We start from the raw sequence: 18,851 nt of genomic DNA, 5'->3' as shown, positions 1-18,851 counted from the left end.
GAAGACAGGGGTCTCATGTTCCTATAGTGAGATGGGACGGGGAGACGGGAGAACCTTGGTGGCAGCTAGCTTGGGATGTGAACATCAAAGAAAACAACAGGGGTGGGGGGTTGGGGTGGGGGGTAACATCCGAGGCTCTCCTCTGCCTGCCACACAAGTGCTGTGACAGCATAGGTGCCCATATTCACATTCAGAGATTTAAAAAAAAAAAAAAACCAACAGAATAAACAACAGACAGAACCTAAAATATCTAACTTTCCTTGAACTGCAAGTTCAGAGAACTGGTAGGGAAGGTTAAGAATCCGTGAGAACAAAGCAACTCAGGAAGCTGTAAGAAGTTGACGAAGTACCACTGGCTGTCCTCACAGAATTCTCTCTCCAGGCAATCACGACTCGGCGTCCCCAAGGTTAGGAGACACCTCTGAGCTAAGGTCCTTAACTATAGGGGTCATGTGCCCAGAATTGGGGATCTTTGGACCCCCAGTGCTTTGCTTGGTAGAGCCTTCTGACTTTTGCGGGCTGCTCCACCTGTGTGCTGTCTGCAGTGGCAGAAAGGGCCCCATTAACCATCGCAGGAAGGCGATAGACAACCCTGAGAGACAGGGCAAGATGTTCCCCTTACTTCTAAGGATGCATCTGATAAGGATTACCACACAGGAAACAATTACGCAAAAGACTTTCATTTGTTTATGTGATAAAGACAGAGCGAACACGCGCGCGCGCACACACACACACACACACACACACACACACACACACACACGCTCAGATGGCTCTTGAATATGTTGTGTGCAGCTGTGTGTAACTCTTTGCATTAATTAGCACTTCCATAGCGATCCTGCATTTCCTCAACTGATAATTTTTCAGGCTGCAAGAACCACTCGGTGGTGGTGAAAGGAAACTGGTTTGGGCTCTTGCCAACGACTGCTAGAAACTGACATCAAAGTTTGGCACTCCTTTTCACTGATTTATTAACACTCGGGTGCACATGTAAAAATGCCCACAAATGGAGTTTCCTTTCAGATGGACGGACAGTCAGGATGAGAGTGGGAGCTGAGAGGCCTCAATTTCACAAAGCACAGGGTCCAGGAGGAAGACCCTCATTCAGAGATGGGGTTTATCCTGAAAGGGAACCACAAGTACTCAGAGATTGGGAGGCTGCTGGGCTCTGAACATTTGTCAACCCCCACCCCAAATTCAAGTGATGAAACTTAAGGCAGCAGTACTAAGAGTAGAGCTTGGGCTAGGAGGTGGCTCAGTGGGGAGGAACGCATGCTCGCACCAGGGCGAGATGGGAGTTCAGATCCCCACTATCCACATAAAAATCCAGGCACACCCAGTGCACCTTTAACTGGGGAGGAGCAGAGACAGGCAAATCAGTGGGGCTTGCTGGCCAGTCAGCCTAACTGAAAACCAGCAAGTTCCATATCCATTGAGAGACCCCTGCCTCAAGTGAATAAAGCACGGGCAGGGAATGGTGGGACACAGCCTTTAATCCCAGCACTCAGGAGGCAAAGGCAGGCGCATCTCTGTGCGTTCAAAGCCAGCTTGGTCTACAACTTGAGTTCCAGGACAGCCAGCGCCTTGTTACACGGGAAAAAACCCATACAAATGAGAGAGGGAGGGGAAAGGAGAGGGAGAGAACGAGGGAAATTGGGGAGGGAGGAAGGGAGGGAAGGAAGAATAAATCTCTGAGAGTGATACAGAGAGAAAACATGGCCTCTGCATAAGAAGGCTTGCACGGTGCTTCTGGGAAACCAGTTTACGAGGGCTGTGTACTATGAATAGGATCAGGGTCCTTAAAATAAAAGACTTGAGGGTACAGGTGGGCCTGTTTGGTTTTCCATGTGTCACACATACACACACACACACACACACACACACACACACACACACACACACACGAGGAACAGGCCTTCACCATCACCTCGTACTGAACTTCTGGCACCCCGATCTTCGATGGCCATGCCTCCAAACAGGAGCCTAGTGTGCGTTAAATGGCCCCACCCATAGCACCCATTCTACAACAGCTTCCCTGGCTGCGACAGATACCTCACGTGGAGCCCGAGGCACTTACAGGAGGCAAGCATCCAACATGGAATCCAACATCAAATCCACAGTGGAAGGAAGGGGGCTCTCGGCAATGATTACTGCCAGCTATATGGGAGAGAGGAGCTTCAAGGGATGTTTAAGTGAAGCAGGCTAGGGCACCATCCGAGTTAAAGTTTTTTTTATTTATTTATTTTTTTAAAAGCATCTTTGAGTCAACGCTTAGTAAAGTGTTTAGCATCCAATTTGCAGGGGGTGGGGGTGGGGGATTATATTTTAGGAGCGTTTTTAGGGGGTCTGATAAAGGGATGAAAGACTTATATGATATCTGCACCCCCCCAACTCCACATGTTACGTAAACCCATTCCAAGCCATTAACTTTTTAAAGGGTGAAGGTTTTAAAATGCATTTGAGATGAATATGCTGAAATCAATGTTTGCTGCGGCTGCAGTTAAAAAGCGTGAACTGCTCCCAAGTGGGTAGGTACTGCTGGGGATCTCCTCTGGGTGAGTCACAGGAGGCAGTTTCAATACTCACATTGATTTGAGGATCCGAGGAATCGACAGAAGAAAATTAGGAAGACTGGAGTCTTCAACAGAAGTCATATTTAACAAGATTATGAAAGAAAACATCAAGCTACTTCAAAGGGAAGGTAACCTGGCCTTGGCCCAGAACCTGGGAATAAAGAACTAACACAGTCCTGGCCAAGTACCCAGCCTCTGACAGACAGGACACACCAGGACGCCTCACACAGTGGGTGCCAAAATGTAATTTTAGCCCCAATGCCCAGGAGGAAACAGATTCACCGAAGTTTTCTTCATATGCTTCCCTTGAACAAAACTGGATTATCGCTGACCCAGATATCTTCTTCAAGGGCAAGCTGGGGAACGAGCAAGCGAAGGGGAGGGAGAGAAGGTGGAGGGGGCTGGTTCAGGGGAGCCTTCAGCCGAGCAGGCTGCACGGACACCCTGGCTAAGGCAGCAAGACAGTGTGCTGAAGGCCTGAAGGGAGATCATTGTCCCTGTGGGCAGAGTCCCGTTTGCAGAGCGTCTGGCCCAGGAGGTGGGTCTGTTGGTAATTTTATGCTGCCATGAAGGACTGGCCACAGAATTCCAGATGGGGATGGTATCATTTGTGTGTGTGTGTGTGTGTGTGTGTGTGTGTGTGTGTGTGTGTGTGTTTGTGTGTGTGTGTGTGTGTGTGTGTGTGTGTGTGTGTGTGTTACTAGGCTGGCAACAAAGTCCCTGGAACTGGAAGATCTTATGGAGTGATATACCCTGAAAGTATGAAGACTGTTAAGAAACTGATGCAAAGCTTCCGTTACTAAGCAGTCGGTTGAGAAAGAACCACACAGTCCGTCCTTAGGTGAGCCAAGTCCTCACGCTTCCACATCAGCCAACCTGCCTCTCTCTGGCTTACTGATTGCCACCGCTAAGGCAATCGGTATCTGCGATAGTTGCCGACAGTATGTGTAAGGTAGGGCGCTGAGTGGGGCACACCTGGACATGACAGGAGCTCTTCTGCAGCCGAGCTATCATCCAGGCGAACCCAGCTGAGGACCCAGGGGCCTGAGGAGCCATGGCGAGTGCCAGAGGAAAGTGATAATACCACTCAAGCCTCTCACAGCACTGAGCCCAATGAAGCCCATCAACCCCGAGATCTGTTATTGAAAGAAGTATTCATTTTCTTATACTTAAGACAGCATCCTCTATGTCTCAATTTAAGAATTCCTTTTTAAATCTATGAGATACTGGGTATCCCACATGAGTATCTACTACTAGGGCAAGTATCTCGAAAAGCATCTAGCTGAAATGTCCCAGATATATTCATCTGTACATATGTGCGCGTGCACACACACACTCGCGCACACACGTGTGTGTGCATGCACATATGTATGTATGTGTGCTTTGGAGCTAGGACTTCTTGCAAGCTAAGGTGGCATCTTAATCTCCATCCCTAATTTAAAACGTTTGTTTTAAGACAGGGTCTCTAAGTTGCTGAGCCTGGCCTTGAAGCCCAGTTCTAACCCTGGCCTTAACCCCATCCCTGACCTCCCTGTAGACCAGGTAGGCTTGAGGTTGCCACAGCTGAAATTCTAGTCCTGTACCAACAGGCCCTGGCTAACATCAGGTGCTTAACCGAAAGGAATGTACTCACTCCCGGGCCGTTTCTTCAAGCTTCTCAAGTGTGGTCCCCAGATAAAGCTATACTTTCGTGACCAGAGAACTTACTGCCACAAGTTCCCAGGCCTCACCCCAGACTTGGTGACTCAGAAATCCTTGGGTGTAGGGACCAGCTATCTGTTTGAATAAGTACATTGGTGGTTTGGATGCACGCTGGAATTTAAGAAGCCCTTCTGCCTGAGACACCAGACATACTCACCATTAGTCACAGCCAAATAAAGTTGAACCCTGCACAATGGGCTACATAAGTGCCACCCTGCCCTCCAGTCCCTAAGCAAAGTATTGTCACAGATCTGAGGCCAGGGAAGAAATAAACGTGGTTTCCCATAGGTGCCATGAGTGGACATGTCTGTGTCATCTATGAGTGCACACTGCTTTCAGAGAACCCAGGCTTTGAGTCCAGAACCCATCATTGGGTGGCTCATAGCTACCTATAATTCCAGCTATAGGAGGTCTGATACCTCTCTCTCTCTCTCTCTTTCCCCCCTGTCTCCCTCTCCCCACCACCTCACACACACAAACGCACACGATTATTCACACATACTCTCTCAAGGGGAACATTGGCAACGTGCGCTCAGCAGATGGGAGCTGAGCCTCCCCGATTACTGAAGGAGGTAGCTAGTTAGCCCTCAAAGGTTACACAATCTGATGCGCTTACCTGAAACAGTCTGAGCACGACCATCAGAAATTTTGAAATTATCCTAGTAATTCTGCAGAAGGGCTGGCTGTGAAGCCCTAAGCAGCATTCTCAGAATACCAACCTATTCCTGGGGAACAAACTGGATCCTTCCCCAGACCAACTGACAGCTAGTTTTCAAATGTTGTGTGGTTTAGTCTATTTTTAAATTGTTAGCTATCTGGTATGTATTGATTCTGACGGACATCCACGTCTCAGAAATAATCTGCTAAGCACTGATATTAAGGAGCCTAAGGGTGCCTCCCCCAACCCCAGCTATGGGCTGGAGTCAATAGTTAAAGGGCTTGCTGCCCAAGCGTAAGGACTATTTTCGATCCCAGAACCTATGTAAAACGCCGGGTGGGCACAGTGGCCCTGCCTGTAACCCCTGTCTCAGAAGGCAGAAATGGGATCCCCAGAGTAAGCTGGGCAGAGTGACGGGCCTTATGCATGAGCTCTGGGTGGGATTAAGAGAATAAAGAAGGTAGAAAAGTGACAGAGAATTCCTGGTGTGACCTTGGACCTCCATGACCATGTGCACACATGCGTGCTTATATACATGCAAACACACAGATGCACATACATGGCTATGGAAATGGAAACGGGAGGAGAAAGGACTCAGATTGTGAGTGCTGTCCTTGCTTTTTCTTGGTTCTCTAATAAGGACTTCTTACTGCTCTAATAACAGAAAGGGCCCGCAGGCATTCTATTTAAAGGACCGGTCTAGTCTCCAAGGGGCCATGACTAGGATGCACGAACATTCCTTTCTCAGGGTTATATTAGTCTTAATGTTTCAGAGAAGAGGTTTATACAAATAAAGTCAAGGCTCGTGGTTCTCTGGAAAGTACACGAGAGAACAGAAAGACTTCCAGAAGTCCTAAAGGACCTTAAAATATGGCTGGAGAGGCTGAAGAGATGGCTCAGTGGTTAAGAGCACTGGCTCCTCTTCCAGAGAACCCAGGTTCAATTCCCAGCACCTACGTGATGATGGCCCACAACTGTCTGTAACTCTAGATCCAGGGGATCCGATCAACTTTTCTGATCTCTGAGAGCAGCAGACACACATGTGGTATAGAGACATACATGAAGGCAAAACATTCAAACACACAAAAATTTAAAAATAATAATAACAAAATAAAATGGCAGGAGTTGGGGAGAGTGCCCAAAGGCCTTCTTTTCTACCTTTGTTCCATGGAGGATGGTGGCCAATCTAATGTAATGGTTCTCGACCTGACGGTCACGATCCCTATGGTTGGAGGGTCACCACAACATGAGGAACTGCACTAAGGGGTTGCAGCACCCGGAAGGTTGACAGCCATCGCTCTAACCTTATTCTCTTTGCCAGTGATTGTGTTGGGGAAAGGACACGTGACTCGGACTCGGTTCTAGTCAACGAGCTGCTCCCTGGGGTGTTTCTGTGGAAAAATTTCCCTAGTTCCAAAGAGGACAGGCGATGCTGGGTCAGGACGCGATGACTGGAGCTCCTGCAGCCACTTTGTTTCTGTGCATCCTGAGGCATGAGGAGGGTGGGAGAGTGCAGCAGCCACGACAATCTGGCTGCCGAAGGCGGCGGCCGTGCCAATTAGTTAATTAACCTTAAAGCTTCTCTTCTTGGATTTACGTTATGAAACAGAGAATTGGCGTCGAGACTCCGGCTTTTATGTGCACTGAGAACACATTCAAGCACTAAGACAAGGACGATGAGCCAGAATGAGGTCTTGAGAGCCTGTGCTGCCAGGCTCCGGTATATAGATCGTTTGCTGTGGGGAGAGACTTCATTAGGAGGGACCCTTGTGGTAAAGAGTGAGTGGCATTGTGGGTAGAAACCTGAATGGCTACTACCCGAAGTCCAAGAGATGTTTTATCCCACAACCCTCCTAAGGTTCGAGAAGTGTGCCAACAGATGGAGACCCGGAATGGAATATAAGACGGGGGCTGCACTGCGTCTGCTTTTAGCGCTGCTTAAAACTCACCTCCATCTACTCCCTCTGACGAGGCACGGGCTGGCGAGCAAGGCTCAATTAGAGACCATTGAGTACCATTCAGAGAGGCAGTCAAAAGGCAGCTACAGAGTTACTTTCCAAACCCATCCCAGAGGAAGGCTTTGCCCTGTGCCCGAGGCTGCTAAACCCACACAAGAAGCTCTGGAAAGAAAAGCTGTAAGCTGCTATACTCTGCACAGAGCATCCATCTGCACCAGTTACAGTAAGTGAAATAAGTAATTATCCCCTCGGAGCTCCGGTAATTACCCTCTCCAGCCAGTTTCTAAAATGGTTTCTATTTAACTTTCCTTTTAAGAAGAACAATACAATTACTAAGCCATCCACTCCTTTAACCTCATCCCTCAGAGCCCCGAGGTAAGGGCTAATTATCAAGACAAATAATTACATACGCAGTGTATCATCCCAAAGATCAGAATCTCAGAGCAGGGAATCTCAGTAATGCTTTTGAGTCGGAAAGCCTGGAAACGCTGGTGGCTACCAACACCAAAACACAAATCCCGCTTGGCACTCGCTGCTACTGTCTACAGCAGTGGCGGGGACCCTTTAATACGGCTCCTCTTGATGTGGTGACCCCCCCCCCCAACCATAAAACTGTTTTTCATGTTAGTTCATAGCTGTAATTTTGCTACTCTTATGAATTGTAATGTAAATATCTTGTGCTTTCTTATGGTTTTTGGGCAACCCCTGTGAAAGGGTTGTTTGACACCCCCGATCCTCCCACCAAAGGGGTCATGACCCACAGGTTGAGAGCTGCTGGTCTATAGCTTAACCTCTTTATACACTAAGGGTCAAAGGTCAACTCCGTAATTCAGGGTTTTATTAACTGGTTATACAGGCTATGGTACTTCTCCCATTAGTGAGTCCCGGGCTCCAGAGATGCTGAAATACAGAGGATAATCCAAATAAGGATGTGGACAGAAGCTGGGAAAGGATACCTGGCTCATGGAGTCTTAGATGAGTAAGTTGGCCCCGGAGGGGAGGAAGCAGGCTCTTCCAGGAGGGCAGGGGCCGAGGCCACAGGATGGGACGTGTAGAAAGGAGTTGTGGGAAATCAGATATCCAAATGTGGATGACTAAGGCTGTGTGTGCCAAACTAAGGAATCTGCCTTGTATTTTGAAAGCAACGGGGGCCAGTGACAGACACCTGAGCTCAGAGGTGGGTGAACAGGACTGGGTTAGTCTTCCGGAACTGTTGTTCCAGGTGAAACGAGGAAATGGCTTGACTAGAGGGAGAGGAAGCAAGGAATCCCTCAGTTGTTCAAGTGGAGGAGTAGGGAATGGGGGTAAACGTACGAGGGAAATCGGGGCTGGATAAAGTGTTGATAACTGAGCCTCAGGGTGTAGATGCTGGTCCTCAAGAATCATGGGGCAGCATCCCAGGGAGAGCATAAAACTCATTGGTCAAGCTGCCTACTCGGTGCTGAAGCCTCACAAACGATAGGGTGCTGGATCCACAAAGCACTCGTTCCTTTGTGCATTTCAGAACGTGTACAGAAAGTTCTGTTTGCTGAGTACATAACCATGCTGTGTATCTATCTGATCCAATACCAACCTGAAAATTCATGGTCTTTATCTCAAAGGCAACGGAATAGGCAAAACCTGTGGGTGAATCTGAAGCAAAGCACAGTAACACTGAGCAGAAATAGCAGTGCTACACGCTCCTTCAACTGCTTCTACAGCGACAGTGTCCCTACCAGCCAGTACTGTTGCTAACCTTCAAACAGGCAAAGCTTGACTAAGCTTTCTGCAGCTTCTCTCACCTTGGACCTGACTGATCCACTTATCTTTCGCTCCTATTAGTCTGTTCTTAAAAGGAGCAGCCAGAGTCCACTGTGGATGAGCTAAAAACTTGCAAAGAGCCTGGTCAAGCGCAGGGCAGTCGGAGGTCCTCAGAAGATAACTCAGTCCTGCCTGCTATGTGAAGTCCTGTTCTCCACCTTCAGCCACTCACAGGGAATGTCACTAATCTCTTTCTTCACTTCCTGCTCCCGCTCCTTCCCCACAGGCATGGGCTGTCCCTGACATGTTTGCACCGCAGACTACAACCTAGAACATGGTCTCCAGGGGTTAGAGGGAATCGGGTATCATTTGTTATTTATATTTGCTGCTGAGACTGATACCTCTCTCCCCAGACACGTGTTTGGATATTTATAATCTGTTTGTACAGGAGGCGCGAGACTAGTTAAGTTACTGAATCAGAAAATGTCGTCGCTTGCCGCCGCAACTCAGCTGAGCAGATGGCAAATGACTATTTTTATGGCTTGTTTCTCCATTACATGTAGAAATATTTATTAACATTGTATTTCTGTTGGCGTGTGTGCAACCAGCAGGAAGGCATGACGGGCAGCTGCTGAAGCAATGGGGGAAGGGTGCAGGAGTGGGAGCAAGCCGGTGTTGTTCTTAGTAGGCAGGCAAGCCAAGCCTCAGTTATGGGAGGGGAACCCCAGATATTTGCTCTTCCCTGTGACCCTCCTCTTCCAAAAGTGCCATGCCAGGAAAGCTCATTAGCAGGGTAAGGAGCAGACACCTCTATGTGACTCCATTAAATCTGAGACATTATTTTATGTGCTACTGAGAAAGGAAAAACATTCAAGATGGGGAACTGAGCAAGGAAACCTTCCACTGAGCCACCAAAGGCCACCAAGAAATCAATTCTCCACAGAAACAGGGGTGACAAGAAGATATATCTCGGCGTGGGAACTGGAAACCTGGTGAGACAAGGGGACTCTTCTTCGGGGCCTGTCCCAGGGTGGCCAGACTTTCTAAACTTTCACTCTGGTTTCTCAGCATTCCAAGTACCCATCAGAGGCAACTCGTGCAGAGTCAGATCTGTGACAAGTGTGCTTCAAGGGACAGACGAACACAGAAAGGCAGCCCTGGCCACTGCAAGGCCCCCTCTCTTTGGAGTTATTCAGGGTCCAAAGCTAAGAACAAAATCAGGAAGAGGTCAACACAGAAACCAAAGTCCAAAACCAAGTGGGACCCAACAGGCGACCCACTGCAGGCTGAGGAGGACCTTCCAGTGTCTGCCCTCTTCTCTGGTTTTCTGCTTTCAAGTCAGGAGCTTGCTTTAAAGTCATGCTCTCTGCTTTAGCCTCCTCTTAGTAATATAGAAAAAAAGAATTACAACAAACAAACTAACTAACTAAAAAAACCCACTGTCTAGGATCAGGGAAGAAATGAAACAAGCAACTGTTTTAAAATACTTTCTCTATTTAACAATTTTACCATGTCGGGAAAACTGTGCTCACTATGATTGATGTAAGAGGTGTGACTGTTCCTTACGGATTATGCGTTTTCTTTATTTTTATTTAGCATAGGGCTGTAAATAAGCAAATAAATAAACCCTTACTAAGTAACTAAATATATATACTGCTAACATCGTCCCCAACCCAATTTGGATACAAATTTCTCAGGAGGCTTGGTTATCACTTATTGCTAAAGATAGAGGAGGAAAAAAAAAAAACAAAAAACCTTCCAAAACCACCAATCCAGGACAGGATGCATCTGTACTTAAACAAGTGTACTCAGTCCCCATACCTATACTCCTGGCCACACCACCAGCACCAAAATACAAGTGGTGGCATTTCTCTCCCTAATAGCTAGACTTCAGCAGGTGATCCACAGTGAGAACTGACAGGAAGGCAGGGCACCCCCAAACCAGGACCATTGCACAGTGGGGAAAGTCCTCAGCAGAGAAGAAAGGCCTGAAGTTAGGAGAAGGAAACTTCGAGGCCTGGACCTAAGGTGAAGGTTTCCATGTCAAATGGGTGGTTCTTCATACAGTGAGAGAGGTTTCCTTGTACCTTAGGGAGATGAGCAAGGGGGAGACAGGCCAGGAAGGATCTGCCCGCCCCTGGCAGACTTGACGGTCACACTAAGAGCAGAAGGGAGTAACTAGGGAATGGTTTTCAGACATCCAGATGTCTAAGCGCTGTGTGCCAAGCCTCCTACTCTCTGCTGACCACTGCCCATGGGACTTGGAGTAAGGGATGTTAGGGAACTAAGAATTAACATAAGAGAATGAATAAAGGCAGAAACAGGCAAAGAATGGGTTGGAAAGTGAAGGAGTTGAGAAACCCTGGTATCTACTTGAAAGAAATTTAAAGGAACAAGGGTGGGGGAGGGCATGGCAGGGACTGTGATGCTAGCGTTCAGAGGCCGAGGAAGAAAGATGGGGAGGTCAGGGTCAGCCTGGTGGAGAGGGAGAAGGAGGGTGTGTGTGTGTGTGTGTGTGTGTGTGTGTGTGTGTGTGTGTGTGTGTGTGTGTGTGTTGAGATCAGGTGATACCCTGATCTCTGTCTCTGTCTCTCTCTGTCTGTGTGTGTCTTTCTATGTGTGTCTAGCTCTGTTTCTCTGTCTCTCTGTCTCTGTGTATGTGTGTTTGTGTATCTTTCTCTCTCTCTCTCTCTTCCTATCTATCTATCTATCTATCTATCTATCTATCTATCTATCTATCTAGCTATCTATCTAGCTAGCTAGCTAGCTAGCTAGCTAGCTAAGTGTGTCCAATTCAAGTGGGTGCTGGAGCTGAACTCTCGCCTTGTCCAAGAGGAGCAAGCACTCTTGACTATGGGGCCATCTTTCCAGACCCTCAGTACCGTATAAGGCAGTGGTTATTCCGGCTCTGCCTTGTCTCCAGAGACTCCATTCTAGTAGAGATATCTGGCTCCGTTTTAAAGGCAAAACACAGGTTAACTGTGTATCTTGGTGGATGCATAAACAGATCCGGCACCATCCACAAGGCCCAGACTGAGAATTACTCCCAAAAGGAAACAGGGGGAAAAATGTTTCTAAATTTAGCCAAGAAAATTAGGATCCTGTCAAGAGAGCCAGACCTGAGAAAGCGCTGAGCTCACCAGAGTGAGGGGAGAATACAGTATCCTCACCTGCATGGTTACCATCACCAGATCAACAGGCAGAGAACCCCACTTTCTGAAGCTTCAAGCTTAGTTTGGTCCCCATTGTTGATGAGGCCTGTTTGAATTGCAGCCCATCCATCCATCTGTCCATTTGTCTGTTTGTCTGGACCTGCTGCCCATCCATTCCTCTGGCCTAGCACTGCCCTTCACCTATGGCCCCACAGCCCAGCACCTCCCTTCTGTAGTTCCACTCTGGCGGGGTGGCAGCATTATCTGCAGACACACTCTGTTTGCAGAACACTCTTAGTGCAGTCCTTCTCAACCTCCCTAATGCTGTGACCCTTTAATACAGCTCCTCATGATGGGGTGACCTCCCCAAAACCTTGACATCATTCTCCTTGCTACTTTATTACTGTACTTTTGCTGCTGTTATGGACTGTAAGGTAAACGTCCGATACGCAGCTTGTCTGCTGTGATGTGTGACCGCTGTGAAGGGGGCCATTGACTTCCAAAGGGGTTGCAACCCACAGGTTGAGAACCACCGCTCTAATGGAACATTTTTTTAACCTTTGGAAAATGAAATTTATTTTTTACTTCATGTGTATGAGGGTTTGCTTGAGTGTATATGTTGCACCATCTGTGTGCAGTACCCATGGCAGTCAGAAGGGGATGTTAGTTCCCCTGGAACTGGAGTTATAAAAGGCTGGTGAGTCAAACCCTGGTCCTCTGGGTTACCTTAAGCCAGTGGCCTGAACCACTGTGCCATCTCTCCAGCCCATTTTAAAGCACAGGTGCCTTGAGGCTTGAAGCTTCTTTCTGTTCACTGGACCCTAAACCTCTGCCCCAGTGACTATTTCTGTGGAGTACTTCAGTGAGCAAGGCAGTACCTTGGAGAAAACACCAATTTGAAGAGTGATTTTGTGTGTGTGTGTGTGTGTGTGTGTGTGTGTGTGTGTGTGTGTGTGTAGGGGGGTGACCTTGGGTCTGGGATTTTCCAAATATCCCCTTGTACAAGGAGGAAGGTGGAACAATAAAGCTTTCAACAATGGCTTACTATCAGAAGAGCCAACCCCCAAGTTTCCAGTAGATTCAAAGGAAAAACCAAAAAACAAAGGCATTGAGCCCAGGTTGGTTCAGGCCCACACGGATTTCTGGGAAACCAGGAAACAAGGTTTGCTTCACCCGGGAGGGGCTGACAGCCAGGTTTTTGTTGGACTTGAGTTCTTAAAGATGCAAATGTTTCCTACTCCCAGCCTTGGCTCGAAGCTCAGTTACTGGTCCTTATCAGGGGCCTGCTTGATGAGGACATAGGAAATGCACGGAAAGCTAAGCTTCAGCAATCTTTCCAGCAGTCTTTTCTTCCACACAGAAGTGCAGGTACTGGGCTGATCGCAGGGACAGGCTGCCAAGAGAGCCCATGAGGGCTGGGGTGGGGGAGGGGAGTGTTGGCTTTACAGATTCTTCGTGAGAAATTGGACTGGCTTGTGTCATATACTGTAACATCTTCATCTTTATAATATTCCCCGTGTGTGTGTGTGCATGTATGCGTGTGTGTAAGTATGTGTGTGTGTATGTGTGCACACGCGTGTGTGTGTGTGTGTATTTGATAGATACTTTAGTTGATCCAATATCTTAGGTATTATGAATATTTATCTACTGATCATAGGGATACAAATATGCCTTCCATATTTAGATATACAGGTAAAAAGATAATTGCTGTATCCCATGATGGTTCTAAATTAGGGGAAATGATACTGTTGCCATAGTGACTGCATTAACTCTATAGTCCCTAATAGCAGATAAGAGTCCCGTCCCCCCCACCACACCTTCACTAATGCCTTTCTTTTTTTTTTTTTTTTTTTTAAGTCATTGGAAAGGGTGACATTTCAAGGTGGATTTGACCTGCATTCCTCTGAGGCCAAACACTGTTGAACATGTTTTCATTCACCTGCCACTCTGTCTTCTGTACGGTGCCCTGTAAAGTGATTTCTTTGAGGACTGTTAAGTCTTTCATCCATGTACATGGTGCAAGATAGCTGTAGTAGATAATTTCCTATCAACTTGACACAAGCTACAATCAGAGTAAAAAGAAACTCAATTAAGAAAATGCCTCCATTGAAGGGGTTTGAAACCCCATAAGAAGAACAACATTACCAACCAACCAGATCCCCCCACCCCTCCCCGAGCTCCCAGGAACTAAAACACCATCCCAAGAGTACACAGGGATGGACCTATGGCTCCAGCTGCATATGTAGCAGAGGATGGCTTAGTCAGACATCCATGGGAGGAGAGGCCCTTGGTCCTGTCAAGGCTTGATGCTCCAGTGTAGGGGAATGCCAGGGCAGGGAGGTGGCAGGGGAGTGGGTAGGTGGGTAAGGGAGCACCCTCATAGAAGGAGGGGGAGATGGGATGGGATAGGTTTCTGGAGGTGAAACTGGGAAAGAGGATAACATTTAGAATGTAAATTAAAAAATGCAATAAGAGAAAAAACTAAAAATAAATAAAAAAATTTTTTTAAAAAAGAAAGAAAGAAAATGCCCCCATAAGATCCGGCTGCAGGCAGGCCTGTAGAGGATTTTCTTATTAGTGATTGATGGGGGAGGGCCCAGCCCATTGTGCTGTCTCCTGGGTTCTATAAGAAAGCGGGCTGAGCAAACCATGAAGAGCAAGCCAATAAGCAGCACTCCTCCATGGCCTCTGCTCAGCTCCTGCCCTGTTTGAGTTCCCGTCCTGGCTTCCATCAATGATGAACTAGAACATGGGAGTGTGAGCCAAATAAACCCTTTTCCTTCCCAACTTGTCACGGTGTTTCATCCCAGCAATAAAAACTAAGACACCAGGTCCAGTGGTCCTCTCTGGCAATATCTCCCTAGCACCACCAACTGGGAAGGCTCTCCTTTCTCCATTTTGAGTCCTTGGCATCCTTGTCGGAGGCTTTCTCTCTGTTGCTTTCCAGGACCACGTGAGTCTCTTGACACTTGAGGAGTTATTTACACACTTATCATTTGTTCCAGTCACCTTTCAGCTTCTTTCAGGGCAGGTTGGACCACAGCTATCACCCACCTTATCGCAGAGACTGAGGAGAGTAGGAAACCATAAGACATGTGCCACTGGCATTTTAGTACACTAAAGGAAGTTATCTTTGAGACAAAACCCTCTAGTCGCCGGTAGATAAATTCGATGGGGAGTCAGGCATCCCTTGGCTGACCAAGTTCCTATTCTTTATCTTCTCTCTGTCACTTCTAAGTTCCCATGACACCAGGCTATAAAAGCGTTACACGACATGGAAGCTATAAAAACTATATATGCTTAAAAGTTGGGAAAAGATTAATATAAGCATTTCCCACACCCCCGCCTCCTTCCTTCCTAAGAGACGTGATGCCAGAGATTCCCAGGACAAAGTGAAGCCACTGTCCCCAGTTAGGGCTACACCTTCTCACTGGGCGATCATCCACAAGACGCCACAGTCAGCGGGGTGATGATTCACTGATACTACGATGGGCTTTGCTCAGGCCCACAAGGGCAGCCCACAGATCTGTCTCCAGCTGGCAGGGAAACGGCCATCAGAGAGCAGGCTTGTTTTCCCACTAATTCTGAGAGTTCTTTTTCCTTGAGGATTCAAGAACATTCTCAAGTGACCGCATCCTAAGGTCTTGCTTGAAGTTCCATGTGTTTCCCTCAGGAACTGGCCACCTGTCAGAAACCCCTGTGTGGACGTGGACTCATCTGTAGCAATGTCTTGAGAATTTCTACACTCACCATGTCTACGTGACACTGAGTTTGAATGTGACTCAAGGTCACCCCAAAGTGTTGCTCACACTTATTTTACTGCTATAGTCAATATCGAGCTTCAGAGCTCACATTCACTGACAGACTTCTGACAGAGCCACCACAAACAACCTGAGCGTTAATCTCTGGTTGGCTGTCGTCACCAACCTCTGAGGGGCTAACCTTTCCCTAGAACTGTGAGACGCTCTGTTACCTGTGTAGGATGAGGCTCCAAAGTGAAAGGTTTCACAATAACACAGGACGGTCCCCCAACCCCCAATCAGGCAGGTACCTGGTTTGAAGCAAGGAACCTGACTTCTGAAACATGTTTCGGTAGCTCGGCTCTTAACTGCGGCTTTCTAGATGAGAGATGATGAGTTAGGAAGCTTGATTCAAATGCTTCGCTCTAGATGATCAAATGCTGACTTCCAGGCAAACAAGAGGGTGCTCTTGCCACAATAGGGTGTTGGCTAGGTACGGTGGCACATACTTGTCATCATAGCACATAGAAGGCTGAGGCAGGAGGATCTTGAGAGTTTGAAGCTTGTCCGGGTTTAAACACAAAATCTTGCCCTCCCTCTCCCTGAAAAGGTCTTATTTTTTATCTCATTAAGTCTTTTATTTCTGAATTTTCCTCTATCCAGTATTTAACTTCAAAGAGTTATTGCTCCATAGTCAGGCTCATGATTACCGAGCATGTGCAAGGCCCTGGGTTCAATCCTCAGCACTATACAGAAAAGGTTATTGATTATTTTGCTTTTCTTCCAAAACATCACTTGCCTAGCCAGCAGCTCACAAGAGTCAGGTTTTGAGTGATTGGTGGTTTATGAGTGAATGTCCCACTCTAAGTCAAGGTAGGAATTCAACAGGTGCTGTTAGTGACCCTGGGGAATAGAAATGTAAGACCATCTTAGATACCGGTGCATCTGAAAGTCAGCTGGCCTGCACATGAACTGTACGACTGATAGGAAAACAAAAGGGCTTAAACCATTGAACCGTAGCTGCAATCAGACAGACAAATAAAACCACACACACACACACACACACACACACACACACACACACACACACACACACACACACACTGGAGTGGAAAACAGCCTCTACAGTCTCAGGCATTTGAAAATGTGGCTGTTTGCCCTCTCCCCAGTTGGTGGTGCTGTTCTGTGGAGGTTTTCGAAGGTGAGTGTGTCAAGAACAGCAGAATTTGAGATTAAAGCCTCTTCCAACTCTATTTGGTTTCTCTGCTTGTGGTTCAAGATAAGAGCTCTCAGCTTCCCACTTCAGTTGCCATGTCCCTCTTGTCACACGTCCTGCCGCAGTGAGTCCATCTCTCAGGGACCATATAGCCAAAAAAACTGTCTTCTGTAAGTTGCTCTGACCAGATTGTTTTGTTTTATGCTGTTTCATTTTGTCACAGCGATAGAAAAGTAAATACTATATGAACCAAGGAAGAATCGGCCTTGTGTATCTTAAAATTATATTAAATTCTCAACATTCTAATGTTTCAACATTTAGATATAGAAGTATGATTTATCTAAAGCCCTTTGAAATGACTGCAAAGCTGACAGGTACCCACAAATTGAAGGTAAAATTACTTACAGATCATCATGTGCTTTGATCCCTTTCTGAGTGCTTAGAAAGCCCTCTGGATTATCTGGTGGCTTGTTTCATTCTAAAAGAATCAAAGATTCTGAACTGATGTCAGCTCTTTGTGTAAACATTTAAACAGTCTCAAAATGTAAAGCAATCTTTACTTAAAAGTAACCTTGTCCTGATAAGTATTTTGACTGGGAGGTTAACAGACCTGGAATGGAGAACAACACGGTTCATTTTTCTCCTTTGCACTGCACGACATCTAAACCTCGCACACTACTCTTGGGAATGCTGCTGTTTGTCCATAGGAAGTGGAATTCCGTGGGCCGTACTGCAAGTGGATCTTCAGATGTGCAGGATGGGTTACGTCAGCAGTAGGTGGGCCACACTTACTTCTTTGACAACTGCCTACATTCAGCTTGGCACCCAGGGTGGCTCCCTAAGTGTGTCGACTGACAACAGCCAAAAGTTCATATTTCATCCTTCACTCTGCCCACACACTCCCTCTATGAGATGTTCCATTCTATAAACATGTGTTTTCACCTTTATAAAAGTGGCAAGTCTAAGTGAGTAGAGCCTGTTCCTCTGAGAAACATGAACCGAAGCGTGGACAGCTGAAGAATGTTTCCAAACGAGACTGGGTACCTGCCAGGACCCAGAAGGCTGATCTGAGTCTGCACCAACGGTGAAAGGCGCAGGTGGCTGCATCTCATGCCTTAACTTATGGTGGGAAAAACAGAAGCTCTGGGAGTAGTTTTTCCAACGAGCTTACTTTTGCATGCCACCTCCACCCCAACATCTCCCATCGCCAGATGAAACAAGAGTGGCTGGCTCCTTATCGCCACTGAGTAGCTGTTAAGGGTGGTGCTGGCTCTGCCTGCCAGGCTGGCTTCCAAAATAAACAGAGCTCAGCTTCAGGGTCCCCCACTTCTTTGGACAGAGAGATAAGATAATTATTTCTCAGATAAAGCAGATAAGCCTTGTGAATAAGAGCCAGCATTTTTGGGAAAATAAAGGACATGAAAACCAGGACCCTAGATTTTGGAGTCCATTTATCTTCTGGAGACAAAAGAAATGTCTGGATTGGAACACTTAATGCCAAGTAGAATATAAACTAGATAAGAGAATGGGCATAATTCCTAAATATGACTTAAATATACCATAAACACTTCATTATGAAGTGTTGGGAGGGCCACACACCAATCCCAGGAGGAAGGCTTAAGGCCAAGCATGGAGCCCACCTTTCTCATTTGCTCCTTGCCAGAACTAGAGGCAAATCAACGTAAATCAAAAACAGGCTGCAACAGACTGGGGCCTTCCAGTAGCAGAACTGCAGACTCACCAGGGACAAGGCAGAAATTGCTGCTCAAGGCACGGAATTTGTGGTGCACGTGGTATAATTACTATCTCAATTAGTATTGGATATTTCCAACACAGGGAACCTGATAAACTGGGATCGATGGACGGATGAATGCATGGGTAGGTAGGTAAATGGGTGGATAGGAACTCAAAAATTCCCATGGTGACCTTTGGTATCAAGAAAATATAAATAAGAATATTCCTTTATAGAATATGAAGCTAAATCACACTTAGATTAAACGCCAGCTATGAGAAGTGACAAAGGTTTTATAAATTAAAATAAAGATCTGAGTTACACAACCTGATAGTAACTTGACATTTAAATGCCTACTTTTAAGAACCAGCACAGGATCCA

At 46.8% G+C, this 18,851-nt stretch overlaps 1 protein-coding gene across 1 annotated transcript in view; it reads right to left on the bottom strand.

Moving 5' to 3' along the window:
* The window catches only part of Kank1 (KN motif and ankyrin repeat domains 1), a 119,115-nt gene that overhangs the window by 74,153 nt on the left and 26,111 nt on the right, over positions 1-18,851 (bottom strand). The window lies entirely within an intron of this gene.

Source organism: Rattus norvegicus, chromosome 1 (assembly GCF_036323735.1).
Source record: "Rattus norvegicus strain BN/NHsdMcwi chromosome 1, GRCr8, whole genome shotgun sequence".
In the NCBI taxonomy this organism is placed as follows: domain Eukaryota; kingdom Metazoa; phylum Chordata; class Mammalia; order Rodentia; family Muridae; genus Rattus; species Rattus norvegicus.
The sequence above is the reverse complement of the archived record's forward strand: the minus strand, read 5'-3'. Positions and strand labels throughout refer to the sequence as shown.